General features: G+C 48.3%; 1 pseudogene across 1 annotated transcript in view; it reads left to right on the forward strand.

Annotated features, from left to right (window-relative positions):
• LOC147449157 (G-type lectin S-receptor-like serine/threonine-protein kinase At5g24080) overlaps nt 1–21,341 on the forward strand; it is an 86,253-nt pseudogene that overhangs the window by 52,637 nt on the left and 12,275 nt on the right. The gene's annotated exons all lie outside the window — the stretch shown is intronic.

Below are 21,341 nucleotides of genomic sequence, written 5' to 3' on the forward strand. Positions count from 1 at the left end.
ATGCACGAGGAGCCTGCTTCAGGCTATAGAGAGCTTTTCACAAACTATTAACCTTGTCACAAGAGCCAGGCACTATGAAACCAAGAGGTTGCTCCACACATACCTCCTCAAGCTCTCTATTCAAGGAAAATTTCACACTTGTCTGGAAATATCCAAAGCCTTCGTGTTGAAGAGTTCCCTTTGCTTTGGAGTGAGGTGAGGAAGCTACCGTTCATAAGTTATTATATAGTGGTGATCTTTTTGGAGAGACAATACTCTTGGCGTTTGGTGAAGGTAAATTAATAGCATAACGCTCATAGTGATCTTACAATGTTAGATTTTTCAAGAAAGAAACTAGCAAATATACATACCAAAATCTTTGATTATAATGGTCGAGAGTGTCATTGGAAACTATATTTAAATTTCCCCAATTGGCAAGTAGTTGTACGTTAAAGGGACATGCAAGAGCCTTGCCATGTTTGTGGAGCATGAGGCTTGGTCGATAAAGCTCTCCACCGCAGAAAAGCTGCAGCACATGAGATCTTAGATTCTTTTGTGTAATTGCCAAGAGAGTAGATGTTGTTAAACTGTTGAAGAATTGAAGACCTTTCTTTCTAGCAACCACTCGAGAAGGTGAAGGTGTAACAGACTTGGACACTCCAAGTCAAGAATCACTCACAACAACACCAAATAACCACTTCAAAACAGTTCACAGATCACAATAGATTTGCACTGGCCCGGCGGAGTTCCGTGCCTAGAGATATTGGCCCAAGAGACTGGCACCCCTTTCGGTATTTCTTTATGTATTAATCAATGATCAAAGTACAAGAGAGCGGTTAGGGTTTCACTCTCAGACTCTGCGTCCAGATGCTCTGCAGAGTGTAAGCCCAAACCGCTTATTTATTGTTTACAAGGGATGCCAAAAGCAGAGCCCCAAAAGCTTCAAATCAGAAAAGCAAAGGCTCCTTTTCTCTCTCAAACTCAGTTGAGTTTTTAAATAAAAGCAAACCAAATCCTCTCTCTCTCTCTCTCTCTCTCTCTCTCTCTCTCTCTCTCTCTCTCTCTCTCTCTCTCTCTATTCTTCAATTTGCATAGCCAAAAGCTGACGCAAAAAGGCTGAAAAGCCGCCGTAAAATCCGGATGCTGCCACATCATCATGCCAGCGCATTTCACGGAATCAATTCCTGCTGCTAGGGTTAGGGTTAGGGTTAGGGTTTCTGGCAGATTTTAGGGTTTGCAGGTTTTAGGGTTAGGGTTTTCAGAATTAGGGTTTCCCGCATGCTCTCGGGTAGACACGTCATCACTTTGTGACAGAAGGACTTTATTGTAGACCCACCATCCACCTACAGCGGATAATATGGACAGTAATCATAGTTGTGGCAGATCTGAAATTGCCTTGGTGGAGGCAAAGGAAGTAGTGGAGGCAGATCCACTGGTAGAGGTGGTGCAAGTCAGGTTCGGTAACCATTTGATGAAAAACACCGCTAAGTGGAACGGGAAAATCACTGTAAGACTTAAGCAACCGGAAAAATACTGAAACAACCAGGACTTTATGCTTGAACACTTTCTAGAGGCAACACTTGAAGAGGCAGAGTTCCTCTTGGGAGATTGTTGGCCCCCAAATAGGCAGCCTCGGAAGTTTTATTTACGTTATGGAAAACTGAATGGGTTACAATTGTTGTGTGTGAGGTATAGGTGCAAGGTCAAAAGCAGTTAAAAACTCAATTGTTTTTTTACAATTTCCGAAAAGCACTTTGCAGAGTCATTTGCTATGCTCAAAAGCACCTGCAGCAATAACCGTCACCCAGAAAGCAATCCCTGCATAAGGTGTGCCACGCCAACAACTCCGTACACTGCCACATCAGCATTGGTCCAAACATTGCTGCGATTTGCTCCGCAAATCACAGATGCTTGAACTGTTACTTAGTTGACTGCCTATTGAGAGAGTGTTGCGTGTGTGTCAAATACTATGTGTTTTAGCACCCACACTTGCTTGGGCACTTGCTTGTGTGCTTATGGATGCAGAGCCCATACCCTTGGCAATTCAACCATGCAACAGGCTAGAGGCTAGGATCACATGCTAATAGTGGTGGTCGGACACCATAACTCTTGAGATATGTAAAGTGCTGTGTGTTAGTACAACTCTTTTCTATCATTGCTTGTACGTAACCTCTTTCTCTTCTATCTTTGCTCGTGTCCTGATCTCCTTCATCTTCCTCAGCCTTGGAGGCTATGCTACCTAACACGGTATCAGAGTACCCCTGCTAGCCCTAGCCGGCCATAGCTTGGCAACCTCGGCAACGTAAAGCCATCGGAAAGACCCTGCAAAGCAAGAAATTGCCATGCAGATCACTCTAAATCTTCCACAACCGCCACTAGTTGAGTCGCCCATTTGCAATCATTTTACTTTCACTTAATGACGACTACTTCATTCATCATATTATGGGATGACTACATGTGTTGCTAAATTGGCTATTTTCTTATTTCTTTTTAGTGAAATTAGGACTATTTACGTTTGTGCACAATAGAACTGTTAAGTTAGGAACTGTAGATATCCAAGATTGACTAAGCCATTAGGAACAGACATCTGCGTCATATGTTGGGTGACATGAAGCATCGCTAAGGAATTGTTCCGTAAGTTCAGTAGATGAGAGACTTGTGGGATATTTCCGATGCGTCACAGGATGGTTGACGGGAGCATCAGTAGGAGATACTCCACACTTTGAGTAGGAAATCCGGACTGACGATGAGCTATGCATAGGATGCAAGCACTTGAATGAAGACGAGTTTTGAGAAGCTGAGGAATTGCATTGTTTTTTGAGTGCTTTTGAAGAAAGCAGCTGCTTTCTCGTAAAGGACTCTTATGTCTGCATCGCATCTGTGCATGAGACTGCATCCAGGGACACGTGGGTTGTGCTTGTGCAAGCATAATTTTCATCTCATAAGTTTTCATGGAGTTTCACACCATTTTTAAAAATTACCCGACTGTCAGCCATTTGCTATTAAAAAGGGCAAAAACTAGGCGCCGCCTCTTGCTATTCCTGGCAGATTCGACTCTCTCTCTCTCTCTCTCTCTCTCTCTCCCCCCCCCCCCCCCCTCTTACACTATTTGGTATGTAGTGGATGAGGTTTCAGACTACATTGAGAGAGATGGTGATAGAGGTGCCCAGTTGGCAGGGACATGGATTCCACTATTGTTATATGCTGATGATATTGTGTTGATTTCTGACTCTCCATAGGGGATATAGTGTCATTTGGATGCATTGCTCAGGTTTGCTCATGATAGTGGTTTGTCTGTCAACCTTGGCAAAACCAAGGTTATGGTGTTTAACACCACCCACAGTGGATGAGGAGATCAGCACCGGCATTCACATACGGTCATGAGGCAGTGGAGTATACATATGCTTATACCACAGTCGATTGATGCCCCCTCTTTGACTCTTACATAGTCCGAGATCATCAGGCTCATTTGCCAGGACATAACTCAGATGGATACCAGGAGAACTTGGATTCAACCGACACAAGAATTGGCCACGAAGATGGCTTTCTATAGGGAGCATCTTCTCCAGCTCATTGAGGATGGTTTGGTGGTGAGGCCCAGATACATGGACACCCACTTATTTCACGGGATACGGTGTGCTATTGGCCAGATACGCACATCTTCGCACCAGCTTCGGGTGGAGAATGGCAGATACATCGGAGTGTCAGCAGAGGCCAAGACATGTCTCCTATGTCATACAGAGGCTGAGACAGAGTTGCTCTATGTATGCCATTGCCTAGTTTACTATGAGATACGAGGTCGCTTCTATTGCTTGTTCAGAGAGGGTTTTGAACCGCTTTCTAGAGTCATGGGGTACGAGAACCAAAGATGACTGGGATTGTTCTTGCTAGAGATATGAAGACACAGAGAGCTTGTTGACAGGAGAGGCTAGCCAGTCTTAGGGACGGATCACAGACTTCGTCTGTAGAGCGGATGTTGTGCAGCCGGAGATGCGGCGACTGCAGCAGAGCTCATACTCTCCTCACACCAGAGGCACTCTGATCGACCGAGCGACTGAGCTCGGGAGATCCAGCCTCCAGGCACCCACGGCTGAGGAGGACTACACAACATCAGCGGATTCAGGTAACCCTGGCCCGATATGCACGAAGCCCGGTCAGACTGCTACCATGGAGGCGATTGATGAGATCCGCCATCGACCGATGGACTTACTGTGATCCTGATGAGGATTGTATATCATGCTCACTCTTCTATCTGCTCTTGTATCACTTCTGTCTCAACCTTTGTATCAGATATTGTATATGAGCCCCCCCCCCCCCCCCCCCCCCCCCCCCCCCCCCCCCCCCCCACTTACCATCTAGTAGGTAGGGATTTTTGATATTTTTTTTAGCACCCCGCACCCCACTTTTTATCTTTTTTACCCAGACATTGTACTTGTTGTAACTTTGTGGTCTCATAGGTCATTTTGGAGGGATTCAGCAACCGTATGTAACAGGGGGACGTAGAGTGCAGCCCCACATGCAGCCAAGAGCCTTCGTTGTGGATAGAACGCATCACAGAAATCGGCAAAAATAGATCACTCTAGAGGCCTAAGCCGTTGAAATAATTTCAACATAGATACATCCTACACCTGCGTAGCTGCCAACAAAAGCAACATCTCTATTGCCCCATCTCAGATGGTCTGTGTGAGGTTCCACATTCGTGCGCGACAAAGGCTGCTCCAATCGTTAGGTCCAGATTCTCTATCCAAGCCATAGATTGTTTTGATAAGCTACAAGTATAGCAAACAGGGGGGGGTGCTTGGTTATTGCAAGCAAGGGGGGAACTTGGTTTAGGAGGTCGCTTGTGTGTCAGCATCACTGAGGCTTACTTGCTCGCATAGGCCTAGAGTTTGATTGGCACATATCACAGATGATGGACCCAACCAAACAATACCGGAGATCCATATGCATATCAAATCCCACCCAAAGCAAAGGTTACATTTACGCGGAAAAGTAGGAACAACACATTGTCGCCTGGTATAAGGAAAGAGTTGGATATAGAGATGCTCAGTAAGCATGGTGAGACGTACATGGCACTGAAAGGGGAGATGTCACAAACTGGAGCGCATAACAATATAATATATACTCGGATAAATAGAATTTATCACTTAATACTGAAGTCAGAGGGTATAGAGAGAAATAGATAGATAGATAGATAGATAGAGAGAGAGAGAGAGAGAGAGAGAGAGAGAGAGAGAGAGAGAGAGAGAGAGAGAGAGAGAGAGAGAGAGAGAGAGAGAGAGAGAGAGAGAGAGAGAGAGAAGATTGACACAGTATTGGGAACCAGAAGATGGGCTGGTCCCCTCCCGTAATAGTATCTTTATTATTGAGGAGAAGTCTATACAAGCACCTGAACCGAACGTATTACCACGTTCGTTCTAGAATAAGACTTGATGGTTCCTGGAAGCCTCAGCTTCCCATTCCTAGGGCCGAATCCTATTCCGTGGAACTTCCGTTCCTTATCCCGAATCCTCGAGAATCAAGGTTCTCGCCTCTGGATCTCACCTTCCAAACTCAGGGTATGGCAACCTTGCAACTCTTTTCCAACTCTGCTCTCAGAATCCTCTTCTTGCAGAATAACTATGCTTTCCTTGGAGGCGAATTCCTTTGTACAAGACGGGCACCACGTGCCAATAGAAAAGAATAAATTGAACAAACTTTTAGCACTTCAATAACAATTGAATTGAGAGAGAGAGAGAGAGAGAGAGAGAGAGAGAGAGAGAGAGAGAGAGAGAGAGAGAGAGAGAGAGAGAGAGACGACACGCGACATGGAGTGGCGGAATTCCACCCCAAAGAGTATTGGCCCCAAACCTTGGTGCCCCTTTCAACACAGTACAAGCCAGTACTCCAGACTCTGCACCTTCTCTAGGAAGCATGCCAAAGAATGAGCCCTAACCTCATATTTAAAGGCCCTTCGCCTATCAAAAGCAGTTTACATGAAAAGCCTTCAAACTCAAAAGCTTTTGGTCCAAAAGCAATGCCAAAAAGTTGCCAGCAGGATTTATGAAAATCCGTACAATTGCCACGTCAGCAGTCAGCACAAAACACAGAAATTCATACGGCCTGCCACGTTAGCACTGTGAACGTAATTTTCGGAGGGTTCGTATTGCTGCCACGTAATCAACTGTGCGTGTGTGTGTGGGTGGGTTCTGCTTTATTTTAATTCCTTTATGTCACTGGGACCCCATCGGACGGGGTCTCCATAAGTTGGTAGGACTGCTTCTTCTTGCTTGTTTTTCTTAGGGTTTAGGGCCTTTGGCCGTGATCTGCAAAGTTGGCTCCATTCTTCAGGGCTTGACACGTCAGCAATTTGTGACATCCCCCCTTCTTGAAAGAAAGTAATCGTCCGTGATTACAACATATCTGCGAAACAACTCAAGTTAGCTCAAAAATTTCGGAGGGACAATTAGTTTGCTCTTTTTGTTAAGGAGTTAGCTTCTCTTTTCGGCTCTTTTGATCAAGGAGTTGGCCTCTCCTTTCGTATCTTTTGATCAAGGAGTTGGCTTCTCCTTTCGTCCAGATCGGAACTCTTGATATTCCGGCGTAGTAAAATTAGCCATCACACCGATCTTCCATGGGTGTCTTGATGTACTAAAATTACATACCTAGGCAATCTCACCCAATCAGGAATATTCAGTGGTTGGCACAACACAATGCAACAGAAATGCTCACATATGCATGTTACAAGACATAGAAACATAAAGTCGCTGATGAATACTCCTCCCGCATAATGTAACAAGATCCGGGCCGGGAGATATTCAACGACTCCCTCATCACTCCTCCCGCATAACCTAAAAAGGTCCGGGCCGGGAGATATGGAGGCCTTTTACAACCAAACGCCCCCCACACCGCAGCCTGCGTCGTTTGGAGATGCTGAGAGTAACCACTGCTCAGACTTCTTAATACTCCTCCCGCATAACCATCCAAGTCCGGGCTGGGAGTTTCAACAACACTATTTTTCAAGCATACAACCAAACGCTCCCTAGACATCCCGTCTGTATCGTTTGGAGGTTCAAACAATACAAAAACAACATTTCTCACTACTCCACCCGGGAGTAAAATCACCAATCATTGAAACGAGTATTAAAACCAGAGTCCAACATTTCAAAGCGGCACCAAAATAGGTTCAAAACAAATACCATCCATTTCAAACAAATTCCAAACAGGATCACCAAACAAGGTCTCAAACAGAACTCAAACTTAAAAGAAACAATCTCGACATCAGTCGAGCTCGAAAAGTCGATTGACTTTCCATGATGGACGATACTGTGGTCGTAGCCGACCACAGTATCGTCCATCAGCTCTTGGAAATATAGTGTTCCTCTGGCGGCGATGGTAGTCCCAAGACATAGCAATCACACTGGACCTCCAAGGTTTTTAGCTCGAAAAGAGACACCTACTGAGAGCTGTCGAGAAATTTCAAGTTATAATCTGTTAGGGTTTCCATGGCAAGCATTTCAAGATACCCCACTCTACCAGAAGTTGCACTCCGAAGGAAGATGTCAGAAACCATATAACTTCGAGCAAAAAAAATTCTTGAAAGCTTGCCAAGTCCTTGGAGTGTGCGTCTTGGTAGCTATAGACATCAACATGTGCATGGCACTGCTTTTGAGAAAAATAGTGACTCCAAACAAATCTTGGATCCTTCTCTTGCAAGTGATCTTTATGGCTTATGCCCTGTAAGACATGAGCGGTGAAGACAGGAGCGCGGCCGATGTGCGATGAAGTAAGGGTGGGAGTGGCTAATAAGTAGACTATTGGAAGTGCCGGTTTGCTCTGTTTGCTCTTTGGTAGGACCGGTATGCTTTCAGAAAAGCACACGCCTGATGCTCTGATACCATTGTCACAAGACGGGCACCACGTGCCAATAGAAAAGAACAAACTGAACAAACTTTTAGCACTTCAATAACAACTGAACTGAGAGAGAGAGAGAGAGAGAGAGAGAGAGAGAGAGAGAGAGAGAGAGAGAGAGAGAGAGAGAGAGAGAGAGAGAGATGACACGTAACACAGAGTGGCGGAATTCCACCTTAGAGAGTATTGGCTCCAAACCTTGGCGCCCCTTTCAACACAGTACAAGCCGGTACTCCAGACTCTGTACCTTCTCCAAGAAGCATGCCAGAGAATGAGCCCTAACCTCATATTTAAAGGCCCTTGGCCTATGAAAAGCAGTTTACATGAAAAGCCTTCAAACTCAAAAGCTTATGGCCAAAAAGCTGCAAGCGGGATTTACGAAAATCTGTACAACTGCCATGTCAGCAGTCAGCGTAAAACACGGAAATTTGTACGGCCTGCCACGTCAGCATTGTCAGCGTAATTTCCAGAGCGTCCGTACTACTGCCATGTCATCAGTTGCATGTGTGTGTGTGGGTGGGTTGTGCTGTATTTTAATTCCTTTGTCTTTGGGGGCCCATCGGATGGGGTCCCCATAAGTTGGTAGGACATCTTCTTCTATTGTTGCTTGTTCAAACTCGTAAATCTGGGGTCCTTGTCGGAGACAATTGTCTCAGGCATGCCATGTAATCTAAAGATCTGGGCCACAAACATTCTCGCTAAGTGATCCGGCTTGACTGTTTTCTTCATTGGAATGAAATGAGCCTGTTTGCTAAATCTGTCAATAACAGACTAGATACCATTGTGACCACTTTGTGTTCTCGGGAGATGAAAAATGAAATCTATTGCAATACTTTCCCAGGGGCGGGTGGGCATGGGTAAAGGCTGTAACAATCCTTGTGCTTTATGCCTGTCAAACTTGACCTTTTGGCATACTAAGCAACTGCGCACAAACTCTTCCACATCCTTTTTGAGTCTCGACCAAAAGAAGTATCTCTCTACCCCTTTCATGGTGGTAGCAATGCCGCGGTGACCCGTAAAAGGTGGACAATGGCATTCAGTCATAACCTTTTCCCTCAACGGCTGTGTAACGCACAACATGGTTTTTCTCATCAAGTAGCCATCCCGAATGGCATATCCCGCTACTGTCTCCCCATCCCGTATCCGTGTGAAAACGTCTGCAAAATCTGTATCTGTGGCATACTGGTCGACCATATCCTCGAAGCTCCTATGATGTATCGCGGAAATAGCCAGAACCAACGGCTTCCGAGACAAAGCATCTGCCACCACATTCTTTTGTCCCTGCACATGGACAATCTGGAAGTGAAACTGTGACAAGATGTTCGCCCACCGCATCTGCTTTTTCGAAAGCTGCTTCTGTGACAAGAAGTAGCGCAAACTTTGATGGTCTGTAAAGACAGTAAAATCCGCTCCGAGTAGGTAATGCCGCCACTGAGTAAGAGCATGGATAACCGCCAAAAGCTCTTTCTCATAAATCTATGTTGTCATATCCGGCCTTGAGAACAATCGATTCTCGTAAGCAATGACATGGCCTTCTTGCATTAAGACCGCACCCAGACTACGACCACAAGCATCACAATATACTTCAAATGACTTTTGCAAGTCCAGCAAAGTCAAAACTGGTCCCATAGTCAATTTCTCTTTCAATGTCTGAAAGGTAGTCACCTCTGTGGATCCCCACGAGAAAGGGACTCCTTTCCGTGTCAAGATATGTAAAGGGTAAGCAACCTCTGCAAACTTTCGAATGAACCGCCTGTAGTACAAACACAGTTCCAAGAAGCTTCTAACTTCATGGACATTCTTCAAATCGGGCCAATCACGAATAGTCTCTAGCTTGGCCGGATCCATTTGCACTCCTGCTGAGACAATGTGTCCCAAAAAGTGTATCTCTGGTAGGAAAAATTCACTTTTCTTTGCATTAATCACTAACTTGTGATCTCGCAATGCCTGAAAGACCTGAAGCAGATGATCTTTGTGTTCTGCCTCATTCTTGGACAAAACAATGATATCGTCAAAGAACGTGCCAACAAACAGCCTGTACTCTCGAAAAATCGTGTCCATCATCCGGTTAAATGTCGCAGGAGCATTGGTTAAGCCAAAAGGCATCACCAAAAACTCAAATAACCCAAAAGTCATCCAAAAAGTTGTCTTGTAGGCGTTTCCCGGCGCGATTCTGATATGATGATATCCACTCTTCAAATCAATCTTGCTAAAACACGAGGATCCCTGTAATCTGTCGAGTATATCATCGATCCTAGGAATCGGAAATCTGTTCTTGATGGTGATTTTGTTGAGAGCTCTATAATCTATGCACATTCTCAAAGATCCGTCTTTCTTCAAAACCAACACTGGAGAGCAATACGGTGAAGTATTAGGCTGGACAAGACCCTTTTCCAAGAGGTCTTTCACTTGGTTCATAATCTCTTCATTCTGTGCTCGGCTCACACGGGAAGGTGGCCGGTTCGGTGGTGTGCTTCCAGGTATCAGATCAATGGTATGATCTTTAGGCCCTCTAAAAAGCAATCGGCATGAGGGTGGAGAAAAAAAAATCTTGCCGTTCTTTGGTTCAGGTAAAAAAAGAATTAGTAAAGAAACTGAAGTTCATCAAGTACAATCTCTGAGCCCTTCATTTGTCAAAGTCGCTTTCTCGGCCCAGTAGTCAACCACGGCATAGTTCTTGTGGAACCAAGGAATTCCGAGTAGAACGTCACTTGCGTGCCCTGAACACCCTGTCATTGCAAACGAAGTTTTCCAATGCTCGGTGTAATGGCAACATCCCGTTCGGGCGCCACTCGAACTACCCCCGCCTGTGGCCTCATCCTTTCGGGCGTAGTTCCAAATCGAGCCGCCAATTCCAAGTGAAAAGAAGTTGGCCTTGGCTCCTTCAAAAGAGCTTCCTGATCCTTCACTTTGCCCCAAAAGCGGCAAAGTTTGTACTTTCATTCATTTGATTCGGTTCAGGTCCCACGCTATGTGGTACCAGTTTTGCTTTTTATCTGCCTTTTCTGCCACGTCTCTCAGCTGCTTTAGAACTTTCTGGCCTTTCTTCATCTTGTTCATTCAGTGTCTTGTTAGGACACCTCGCAGAGGTATGTACATGTTCCCCGCATCCAAAGCACTTTCCCTCCCTGATGAAGCGAGCTCTCTCCTCAGGAGTAAACTTGGGTCGTGCATCCTTCTTTTCTGGGTTGCTCTTTCTCTTACTACTTTCATTCGTTGAAGTCTGTTCAGCTCGTTGTGTCATGACCTCATCGGTGGGGTAGGTCAGACTGCCAGAGTGAATGGCAAAACCCCGCTTCGCATGACTCATCAACTCCTGAATAGAAGCTGACTTCTGTTCCAAGCAGTGATCTCGGATCTCTGGAGGTAGATCCAAGGTAAACCGCTCAATCTGTTCTCGAAACGAGATCTTCTTGAATGAAGAGGCGGGTAGAAAAGAGCTCCAAAATCTCTCGCAATAAGCATCAATTGTATCTCTCTTGGTCATCCGAAGATGGTTCCAAGTAGCTCGTATATCGCGTTCATAGTCTTGCGTCAGCCAAGAAGAAATAAAAAGCTTATTGAATTTCAGCCATTTAATTGGCGAAGTCTTGTTTAAAAGAAGCGTGGACTACCAAGTTCGAGCATTCTCCATACAATAAGAGGCAGCTCTCCGAATCTTGGAGTGCTCTGAGTAGCGTCCTCCCGCGAAAGCGATGTCAAACTGTTGTATAAAAAACAAAGCCTTCGAAGCATCTTTGTATCTTGAAAAAGTGTCAAATTTGATCGACTGTTCACCTTTCTTAAACTCTCGGACTTTCTTGCTTTTATCTTCTAGAAAGTCATACTGGTTGGCTTTAGAAAAATTCTTCTTGTTCGCATAAAAGTTGCCGCCATCAGAGTCTAAACTGTCTGTAGACGAGTTCTCTGTAGAACTGTCATTCACTAGGCAAGATTTAGACTTCTTTGCCTTTTTCTTGCCCTTTCCGAAGCGTTGTTTCTTGCTTCGCTTTTTGCCTTTTCTGTCTTCTTCGCTCGAATTTGAAGAGCTAGAAGAACTGTCAGAAGAAGAAGAAGAAGAAGAAGAACTGGGTACTCCTTCAAATCGAACACGCTTATTCTGTTTCTTTGCTTTGTCAAATGTCGACTGACGATCCAAATATCCCAGGAAGTCAGTGTCTTTGTTCTGCTTTTTGCCGTGCTTTTTAGCTTTGCTTTGCGCGTCAAAAAGCTGAGCAATCCGTGCATCAACAACCTCTTCTAATTCCTTCTCTGAATAGGTCTTGTGAGCAGAAGGTTTCTTGAGAGCGGGTTTCGGGGGTGGTGTTGTGGTTTTCTGCCACTGCTCGTGCACTTCTTGAAAAGAAGTCTCGCTCATATATTTTGCCAATTCCGTGTCCTTCGCAAAACTGAGCATCATCTTTGTCGCATCGCCAATCAATTGACGACGCTTCATCTCTCGTTGCTCTGCCTGAGTAGGCCGAGGCGGGCCATACTCTCTGGCGGAATCTTCGTTGTGATCCCTGCCTGCATCTCCGGATGCAAAGGGAGTCGATTGATCCTTGCGTGAAGCCATAGGTGCCGCGGAAAAAAAATTGGGATCGGATTTCCCATAGAAGAGAAATCGGCCGTGCTCTAATACCACTGTAACAGACTTGGACACTCCAAGTCAAGAATCAATCACGACAGCACCAAATAACCACTTCAAAACAATTCACAGTTCACAATAGATTTGCACTAGCCCGGCGGAGTTCCGTGCCTACTAGAGATATTGGCCCCAAAGACTGGCGCCCCTTTCGGTATTTCTTTATGTATTAATCAGTGTTCAAAGTACAAGAGTGGATCGGGTCTCACTCTCAGACTCTGCATCCAGATGCTCTGCAGAGTGGGAGCCCAAAACCACTTATTTAATGTTTATAAGGGATGCCAAAAGCAGAGCCCCGAAAAGCTTCAAATCAAAAGCGTAAAAATAAAAAGCAAAGGCTCTTTCCTCTCTCAAGCTCTCTTGAGTTTTTAAAATAAAGCAAAAGTATTCTCTCTCTCTCTCTCTCTATCTCAATTTGCGTGGAGCAAAAGCTGTTTTTTTTCCCAGCGCAAAATTTGGAAAGCTTCCGTACAGTGCCACGTCATCATGTTAGCGCTTTTCCCGGGATTCAGTTTGCTGCCCTTTTAGGGTTAGGGTTAGGTTACGGTTTTTTGTTGTTTTTAGGGTTTTTGGCAGATTTTAGGGTTTGCAGGTTTTAGGGTTAGGGTTTCCAGAATTAGGGTTTTCAGCAGCAGTCAGGGTGAGGGTTTCTTGCATGCTCTTGGGCAGACACGTCATCACTTTGTGGCAGTCGCCGTAGTAACTCCTTAAGACGAGGCACCTCCAGGGCTAATTTGATGCTCCTTTAGATCCTTCTCGATGTGGGATTGGTGATGGCCACCAAGGGGTAGATATGGGGCTGATTTGCGCTCCCGATGTGAGAGGAATGAAGGGCTGAAGCTGGCTGCAAAAACGCCGATCTGAAACGTAAAACACAGCAGATCTCTTGCATAAAGCAGGGCTGAGAACGCAGATCTCGACGATGCCGATGATGGACAGCAATGTGAGCACTCGATGACAGCAAGGGAATGGCCTAGGTGAGGCTCAATGGGCTGCCGAAGTACCAGATTGCAACGGGGAACTCGCGAGGGCAGATCTGAACCGCTTTCCGGCTAGGGGAAGGGCTGAAATCTGAAACGCTGAGACTGATCTCCTGTTGGTGCTAGCACTAGGGCTGACCTGGCGATGCAAAGCCAAAAGGTAGGTTATTGTGGAAAACACTGGCTAACCTCATAAAAAACGCTGGCTGATTGCTCCTCCTTTAGCTAGCGCTACTGCTAGAGTTGTTTTGCCTACGGCAGAACAGGCTCGTTGGGATGTAAAGGATGCGCAGGCTCATGCGTTGATTGCGTTATCTGTGAAGCGCACCATCACTCCTCACATTCGTTCAGCAAAATCTACAAAACAGGCTTGGGATATTCTGGCTGTTCTTTATGCAAGCCGCAATGAGGCAAAAATTGCACTGCTGCGTAAAGAGCTGGAGTCGAAGATTATGCATGAGGAAGATGATATGAACACTTTCCTTGCTGGTGTCAAGGATATCAATGAGCAACTTATTTCTGCAGGTGAAGTCATTTTAGACAATTCCTTTGTGCAGACTGTTCTTGATGCCTTGCCAGACTCTTACCAGACTTTTGCTAGTACTTGGAGACTTATGACCCAAGGAAATCCTGAAGTTGTCAAGTTTGATGCAATATGCACATTGCTGTTGCAAGAGTCACTTTTCAGAAAGACAGGACTAGACAACATGCAGTTGAAGAGGCTTTTATTGTTGCTCAAAGAAAGGGTAGTAACAGCAATGCAGCCACTCCTTATGGTTTGTTCTGCGAGTGGAAAATCACCTGTTGCTAATGCTTCTGCTAGCAGCAATTCGTCTGGAAATTGTGGTGATAAGGGCAAAAAGAAGATGGGTTGCCATTATTGTAAAGCTAATGATCACTTGATCAAGCAGTGTCCTAAGTTGAAGGCCAAAGGGGCTAAGAAGAAAGAGGGTGGTCGAGTCTGTCCCTCATGGGAATTCAGTCATTGTGCCAACAATGCCTCTTATCCGGTTTAGGGAGTTGGAAAGATTGTGCTTACTGCTGCAAATGGCAATTCTTTCACACTTGTTGATGCACTTTATGTACCTGGGATCAAGACGAATCTTTTGTCTATATCTGCACTTACTAGACTTGGACTTGTAGTCAAGTTTGTGGATGATAGATGTACAGTCCATGATCTCAGTTTTGGTGATGAAATTGTCGCATCTGGCATATTATGGCGTGGGCTGTATAAGCTCACTTTGTATGACAAGCGTGGCAAAATTTTGCAAATGCAGTTGTGAATTCCAAGGCTATTTCGATGTGTAAAAGTTGGCCAACTAGGAGGCGCGCTCACTACTATTGCTAGCACCCCCCCCCCCTTTCGCTGCCCTCCCCCTCCGCTTCCCTAGCGTTGTCCCCCTGCCTGCCCTTTCGCGCATGGCATCCTTGCCCGTCCCCTGCACACAGCAGCCCTGCCCGCTGTCTTCTCACGTTGCCATCCCCCGCCTCCTGCCCTCACCCCCCCCCCCCCCCCCCCCCCCCCCCCCCCCCCCCCCCCCCCCACACCCCACCCCGGTCTTCGCTCGATTAATTTCCCCCCCCTCCACTGCTCTCTTTGCTTTCCGCCTTTTTTTCCGAAGGTTCCCTGCAACTGGCTCTGGCAGTGCTAATTTTTTGGACAATGCTCGGCGCGTTTTGTTGCAGGAAATTTCTCCATCCGCTTCTTCGTCACAACAGTAGTCACAGATGGAGGCTCCAGCTCCGCCACAGAGGGACTCGTCCGAAGCTCCCTCGCCCGATCCTGCTGAGCCCACCATTCGACTTGCTCTTTCACCGACAGAGCAAGCGAGCCCATCCGCAGAGGTAGAGCGCTTGCAGGCAACTTCTGTCATCTGCAAGATTCTCGGCACCCCAACAGAGGAGAGCTGCGTAACCTTCTCCAGGCCTGCCTTCTCGCAGAGGTGGGCAAGATCTTGGACGTACAGATACTCGGACGAGGTTACTATTAGATCGAGTTTGAGACCTCCGAGATGGCATCCAAGGTCATCGCCATGAGTCCTTTGACTATCCGAGCAGCTCGAGCCTACTTTCGATAGTGAAGACATGGTTTTGACCCTGCTTTGGATGTTCTGGTAGAGCAGGCAGACATCCCCATCTCCGTCTGCTTTCCTGGTTTGCGGAGGGAGTACTTACCACTTTTGTCCAGGATAGGCTCAGCCATTGGGACTGTCCTGGAGACACTTCGCACGGCAGCCTCAGTAGCTGCCAAGGCGGCTGGCATTCCCTCAGTCCGCGTTCTGGTCAAGGACACTCACACGCTCCCGAAGGTCATTCTTCTGCCTCGGGTGAGTGGGGGTTGGTTTAGCCAGAGCGTGGAGTATTCGGGCCTCCCGAACCAGTGCTTCATTTGTCGACAGATAGGCCAGCTTGCGAAGGCTTGTCCACGGAGGAGGCCTCGACCTACGCCACAGACTTAGCCCCAGCTTGCAAGGGCTGGCCAGCAAGCCACAGACAGAGACAGCACACACATGCAGAGCCACCCTCCGAGCTTGGGGCTCCAGCGGAGGAGGGATAGCAGCAAGTCCGTGGTCGACGATGGCAAGGGTCACAGCGACAGCCTAGGACTCAGAGTGGTCCTCAAGCGCCTACCCAGCAGCAATGGGTTCCCACGGGGAACCGTTTCGGTCTTCTTGAGCAGGATGAGGTCCCTGCTCCAGCCCCCACCCCAACTTCACCCTCGACAGCCCCTCCCCCCCCCCCCCCCCCTAGAGTTCCCCCCCTTCATCATCCTCCCCCCCGTCTCCTGCTCCCACCGCCTCTTTCCCCCGCCCCTCTACCTCTGCCACTCCCCCCTGCCCCTCTTCTCCACCTCTTCCCCCTGCTTCTACCCCCCTCCCCCCCCCCGCTCCAGTTTCTCAGCCGACCCAAGGGGCATGGCCATCTCCGGCTGCTAGGAGATCTCTTGGCAGCGCCTTTGCCACGAGTCGCTTGGCAAGAGAGGGACAGCCTTTCTTGCGACCCCCTCTACAGGTACAGACGTCTCCCCTTGCAGCTATCCCTTGTGGTCTGACGAGCATCGACATCCGGCGCCGATGGGACTTCTTCGACTACGACTTTACTTGTTTTCTCTGCGACCCCTCAGCAGACCATGAGGCAGCCTGCTTCAGGGTCCATGTTCTGTTCCTTGCAGCTAGGGGGACAGAGGCCTTGGACTGAGCGAGTGGCTTCTCTTTTCCCCTTTGCGGCAGGGACCAGTCTGAGTGGACTCTCGACTCAGTGTTGGGGTGGTTGCACACACAGGTCCTAGAGTTCTCTCACCACATGGGAGAACTAGGAGTTACAGACATGCTTCAGACTTTGTGGCCATTGGCCAAGTTTGCAGTGACACCTCCAGATACAGCAGGATGTAGATACATTGTGGTTTACTTCTTTGCCGATACACAGTGTTTGTCATGCTATGTACACATTCATGAGGACTCCTGGACAGAGGAGGTTGCATTATGTACGGCTCGCTCTGCTTGGGCTTGGGCCAGGCACTCGTTGTAGTCACGCCTATCTAGAGGACGCTCGGATGCGGATTACTCCCCATCCAAGCCAGCCTCGAAGATAGCCCATTTAGCTGCTGCGGCAGCATCTGTTCTCTCTCGCTTCCCATGCGGTTCAGGGTTGCCTTGTGGGCTTCCTGAACATCTGTGCGTCCAATGTGGCGAGTGCACGAGCAGAGTTTTGGTCACAGATAGTTGAGTCTCTGCCACAGGCAGAACATTTGTGCATAGGGGGGGACTTCAACATGTTGGAGGACCCTTCTGACAGGATTGGTGGTAGCCATGCTACTGTGCATGGAGTTGAGTTGGCAGCTTGGGAGAGGTTTTGTATGACTCTGAGGGTCTTGGATGCGTGGCAACACTCTAGTTTTGTGAGGCTCCCAGACAGCCTAGCCTTCTCTCGTTCGGACCGCAGAGTGGGAGGAGTGAATCTATCGCGGATAGATCGCTTCTACACTAGTGACCATTTCAGTGACTTGGGTGGGACAGTTGGCATTCTGGCAGGGACTTCCTTCTCGGACCATGCACCAGTGATCTTCACAGTGGCAGACAGGCAGAGGAGAGGGAGCACGATACTTCGCATCCCAGAGAGGGTCTTGCTGGACTCTGCACTCAGAGAGAGAGAGTTGCGTCTCTCTGGACAGAGAGCTTGTACATGCAGGATTCTCCTGCTGACATAGTGGCCTCAGGACTAGCTCAGATTAGTTCGTTCTTTCTCCAGGAGTCTTTGGCTCGCCTGGCTGCAGCGAGAGGAGGAGCAGCGTCTCAGACGGGGCATTGCTTCGTTGTAGAGAATGCAGGAGCAGCATCCAGACAGTCCTTGGTTGGAGGAGCAGCTACAGTAGGCTCGCCCGGAGCTTGTTAGCACAGAGGAGTGGCGACATGAGTTTGCCTTCCATCGACAAGCATCTCAGTGGATTCAGGTGAGTGACTGGTGCTTTCTTCGAGGCAGTGGGACCTCGGTATGCGTATGCAAAGGTCAGTTAGTTGAGGAGGCCCGATGGGTCAGTTGCTCCTGAGCCAGAGGACATGCGTGCAGTTGCTACAGACTTTTACCGTGAGTTACTATCAGCAGAGCCTCAATGAGAGCGTCAGGATGCATGCAGGGAGTAGGTGTGGGCACAGATGTCTTGCCTTGTGACTGAGGAGATGCGTCAGAGGCTTGAGCTGCCACTTCAGCTTGAGGAGTTGCACACGGCTCTTAGTGCACTCCCCCGTGGTAGCTGTCCAGGTGAGGATGGCTTGACTCCCAGTTTTTTCTTGGAGTACTCGGACTTGCTTGGCCCAGATCTCTGTAGTGCTTTCCAATACATCTTGCACACAGGAGAGATGCCTGACAGCTTGAGTGAGGGTCTGGACTCTGATCTACCTCATTCCCAAGGAGGGTTGTTCCTTGGATGAGATTTGACAGTGGTGCCCCATCACCATTCTCAACTCAGCCTACAAAATTCTTGCCAAGGCTCTGAGTTTGAGGATCAAGCCACTTCTAGAGAGCCTTATACATGGGACTCAGACAGGTTTTGTCAAGGAGCACAGTATCCTTGACAGCAACTTTACTTTTTGGGAGGCTCCTCCCTTAGCGCGGCTCCGTGGTGAGGATCTGGTGATTCTTCTTCTCGATTTTGAGAAGGCCTACGACAGAGTTGATTGGGACTTTCTGGAGGGCACTCTATGCAAGCCGGGCTTTTCAGATGCTTGAATCAGAGGGGTGTCAGCTTTCTACAGACGGGCACACAGTCAGGTATTTTTATCAGGAGGTAGAGGTGATCGTTTCATGCTCAGACGTTTGGTCAGACAGGGCTGCCCTCTTGCCCCCTTCCTCTTTCTATTCTATGCTGAGGCGATGAGCAGGTTATTGGTGTCACAGCAGGTTGGTTTACGAGGCTTAGAACTCCCTATTCGGGGGGATGAGCTACTGGACACTGAGTTTGCTGACGACTCAGCCTTGTACTTGGATGGCCAGGAGGCCAACCTTCACAGGTGTGAGCAGGCTCTTGAGACCTTTTGTTGTGCATCTGGCGCACTGATCAACTGGAGGAAGACAGTGGATTTCTCGGTTGGTAGTGCTCCTGTGCCCGATTGGATGCCGGGTTAGGGTTTCAGGTGGATTCCCCCAGGGACTGCAGTTCGGTACTTGGGCTGTCAGGTTGGTTTGGACTTGTCTCCTGAGTAGCAGATTGCTCCCCTCCTCCTGTCTATCAGGAGGAAGTTGCTACATTGGAGCTCCGCACGACTTTCTCTGGCTGGCAGAGTTGTAGTGGCCAACCAGGTGTTGTTGGCTACTATGTGGTACATCACTTCTTGCTAGATCTTCTCAAGTTCTTGTATCAGCCAGGTAGAGCGGCTGATCAGGAATTTCCTTTGGTCAGGGCGAGACACACTGACAGCCCGGGCCAAAGTGGCTTGGTAGGTCATCACTCTTTCTTGTTCAGAGGGAGGGCTAGGGATCATAGACCCAGCACAGGAGAGCAGAGCCCTTCTGGGGAAGTTCATCGTCCGAGGTCTTCTTCCAGGTGAGGAGCCCTAGAAGGAGTTCTTGTTACAGCGGCTTCGTGCTAGGGTGCCTCAGGCAAGAGGCCCCTGGCAACCTTCGACCAGATGGATCTTGACAGAGATGCGCAGAGTTGGTTTGAGCAGGAGATTGGAGGATCGCTTCGCTGTGGGGTTGCTTCGATCTTGGGAGCACCTACGGCGAGGCCTAGAGCAGCGTCAACCTACTTGCACGGAGGAGCGTCTGCGACAGCCCCTTGTATGGAACCCATGGTTTGCACTCAAAGAGGTCACTTGGTTGGTAGTCGGCCTGATGTTTCCTGGGGTGCCATGGCAGCGGGTCCAACACGCTCTTTAGGTGATTGGTTACAGTTTTCAGGCCTGTCAGAGGAGCTACAAGGCCTTCAACTCTACAAGACATGAGAGGGGTGCAGAGCATGTGCGAGGACATCTCAGAGGCAGTACCAGCTGAGTGGCTCACGCCTCTCGAGTCAACAGCGCCCAGATGGATGGGAGCCTTCACATGATTGGAGGTCCTCATCTCTGTTCGGGCTTGCTCAGAGACTGTTCCTTCCCTGTTTTTCGAGCTACAGGGTGAGGGACACTTACAGCGAGTTGTAGTAGAGGCCCCGCAGGTGGCAGAGTGCTGTTTTCAGAGGATCCGAGTGGTGGGCATCTGTGGGAGGACTTGTGTCATCGATCCCGACCCAGCTGCTCTTGAGATTGGACATTGGAGACTATGGGCTTGGGAGTGCTGTCCATTGGCACGAGTACACTGGGATCCTGGAGAGTGGCTTTGGAGGGACCCCATCTCTTCTGCAGACCACTCGGGTGTCCCTTTCTTTTAGTACACTATTCGACTGGGACGTCACATACTGACAGCACAGAGAGAGGCTCGCCTTGCTACAACACCTCATTGGCAGGAGGAGGGTCTCACAGCTGAGTTCTTGGCAGCATTTTGGGAGAGGTTGTGGGACTCCAGACTGCCGAGGCGAGTCACTTTGTTTCAGTAGCTGGTCGCACACAGAGCTACAACAGTTGGGAGCTGGCTTGTGCATAGTGGTATCTGGTCCGCTGCTGTGGCTACGTGTTCTTCGGCTGATGCCCGCTCTTTCCACGGCTCGGCAGTACACTTGGGGGGTGGAAAGAGCTCGGCAGTACACTTGGGGGGCAGCTGCTTGGTCCACTCTCACGGGCCCGGTACTTCAGTTTGAGCTATCATCCACCAACAGGATGATAGTGATGCAGGGGGAGCGACCCACACTCCAGCTTGCCACAGAGCTTACTCCACAGGCGTGGTGCAGTGAGAGAGAGGTGTGTTGGGAGCTTATCAGTGGCCTGACACTCTGGTTCATCTGGCGGGCCCGTTGTTTCCGCATCTTCGAGGCTCGCCCTGTACCACCAGCAGAGACTGTTCGGGACTTTTGGCTTGAGCTGGTCCATACTCTCAGAGGACAGTTCGAGAGACTCCAGGGCAGTTCCGACCGCATGAGGGAGCGCAGAGAGGCTTTCCTTCGACTTTGGCGTCCTGGGCCATTTTTCTCCATGGATCAGGGTGTGCTTAGATGGCACTACCGTCCACCTGTGTGGCTCTTTCCTCCTCCCATCCCTTGATATAGCCTCATTGTACATATGTTGTTTTTTCATTGGGAGTCTCCCCATCATGATTGTTGTAGTCCTCTTTTGTAGAGGAGGTTGTAGCCCTATGGGCAGTTTCATTAACTAATAGAAGGATCTTTTTCTCGGGGAAAAAAAATTCTAAGGCTATTTCAAATGCAAAACTTTAGCATGCATGCTTTGGGCATTTGAATTTTGTCAGTTTGCTGCGTTTGCAGAAATCTGATATGGTTG

Source organism: Adiantum capillus-veneris, chromosome 10, assembly GCF_014529385.1.
Source record: "Adiantum capillus-veneris isolate H3 chromosome 10, ASM1452938v2, whole genome shotgun sequence".
Classification (NCBI taxonomy): domain Eukaryota; kingdom Viridiplantae; phylum Streptophyta; class Polypodiopsida; order Polypodiales; family Pteridaceae; genus Adiantum; species Adiantum capillus-veneris.